Below are 2,242 nucleotides of genomic sequence, written 5' to 3'. Positions count from 1 at the left end.
TGTAAAAAGAAAAGGTGATATTTTGGAGTGCATTGAAGACTGTGGCAAAAAGTGAAATATCCTCAAATAAAACCCACAAAGAAGCATACCAAGAAACTGCTCTCGGTTATGGACATTCATTTCACAGAGGCAAAGCTTACTCTACGTGTCCCCGTTTGCAAATTCCGTCTTTCAGGAATCTGTGAAAGGATATGAGGTGGTGCCTGTTCGCCTCTGGTGCACAACGAAATGTCTTTCAATGAAAACTGCAGAGAAGCTTTCTGAGCAACTGCTTTGTGATGTGTGTATTCATCTCATAGAGTTAAATCATTCTTTGGATTGAGCACTTTGAATTTACTGCTTCTGTGGAATCTCAGGAGGGACAATTGGGAACGATCTTTAGAATATGGAGAAAGAAATATCCTCAAAAAAAAAAAAAAAACAGAAGGAATCTATCTGTGAAACTGTTGTGTGTTGTATGACTTCCTCTCACTCAGTTAAGCTTCTCTTTTCATTGAGCAGTTTTCTAATATTGTTCATGTTTAGTGTATAAAGGGATATACGTCAGCACTTTGAGGCTTACGGTGAAAAACAAAATATGTTGAGATAGAAACTAGAGAGAAGCTTTCCGTGGAACTGCTTTGTGATGTGTGTATTCCACTCACAGTGTTATAACACTCTTCTCATACAGCATCGGGGAAACCTTTTATGTGATACGCTTCTGTGATATGTGTATTCATCTCACATAAATAATTCTTTCTCTACATTACGCAGCTTGGAAACTCTGTCAGGGACGGATTCATGAAGGAACGTTCGGGAGCATATTCAAGACTATGTTATAAAGGAAATATATTCAAATAAATACTGGAAAGAATCTTTCTGTGAATCTGCTTTTCACTATGTTTATTCATCTCACATAGATAAAGTTTTCTTTACATTACTCAGCTTGGAAACTCCGTCACGGATGGATCCACGAAGGGACATTCAGGGTCACATTCGGGCCAATGATGAAAAAGCAAATATCGTCTGATAAAAACTGGAGAGAAGCAGTCTGAGAAACTGCTTGGTGATGTGTACATTCCACTCAGGGTGTTATACCTTTCTTCTCATAAGATACTGTTTCAACTCTGTTCCTGTAAAACTAAAAAAGTAATATTCAGAGCATATTAAAGACTAAGGTGAAAAGTGAAATGTCATCAAATAAAACCCGGAAAGAAGCATTCGAAGAAACTGCTCTCTGATATGTTCATTCATTTCACAGAGTTGAAGCTTACTCTACATTTCCGAGTTTGGAAAGTCTGTCTTTTGGGATTCTGTGAAGGGATATTAAGTGGCAACCGGAGACCTGTGGCAAGCAAGGAAATGTCTTCCATTGAAAATTGAAGAGAAGCTTTCTGAGTAACTCTTTTGTGATGTTTGTATGCAGCTCATAGTATTAAATCATTCTTTGGATTGAGCTGTTTGAAATCACTGTTCCTGTGAAATCGCCGAAAAGACATCTGGGAACGCTCTTTTGAATATGGAGAAAGAAATATCCTCAGGTAAAATCCAGATGGAAGCTTTATGTGAAACTCCTCTGTGTCGTGTGAATTCCTCTTGCTCAGTTAAGCTTCTTTTTTCATTGAGCAGTTTTCTAACACTCTTTTTCTTTAGCGTCCGAAGGGATATGCGGGAGTGCTTTGAGGCTTATGTTGAAAAAGGAAATATGTTCAGATAGAAACTGGAGGGAAGCTTTCAGAGGAACTGCTTTGTGATGTGTGCATTTCACTCACAGTGTTATACCTCCCTTCTCATACAACATTGGGGAAATCCTTTAGGAGAAAAAGATACAAAGGGCTATTCCAGAGCATATTGATGTCTATGGTGAAAAGGGAAATATCTTCAGAACAAAACTGGAAAGAAGATTTCTGTGAAACTGCTCTGTTATATGTGTATTCATCTCACATACATAAAGCTTCCTTTACATTACATAGGTTGGAAACTGTGTCATGGACAGATTCGCAAAGGGTCATTCGGGAGCACATTCAGTAGTATGACTAAAAGGGAAATACCTTCAGATAGAAACTGGAAAGAAGCTTTCTGTGAATCTACTTCTTGTTATGTTTATTCATCTCACATAGATAAAGCTTTCTGTACATTACGCAGCTTGGAAACTCTGATATGGTCATATCCGCAAAGGGACATTCGGGAGCACATTCAGGACTATGGTGAAAGTGGAAATATATTCAGAGAAAAACTGAATAGAAGCTTTCTATGAATCTGT

This window comes from Mandrillus leucophaeus, unplaced genomic scaffold, assembly GCF_000951045.1.
Source record: "Mandrillus leucophaeus isolate KB7577 unplaced genomic scaffold, Mleu.le_1.0 Scaffold1294, whole genome shotgun sequence".
Classification (NCBI taxonomy): domain Eukaryota; kingdom Metazoa; phylum Chordata; class Mammalia; order Primates; family Cercopithecidae; genus Mandrillus; species Mandrillus leucophaeus.
Note: the sequence above shows the minus strand (reverse complement) of the source record.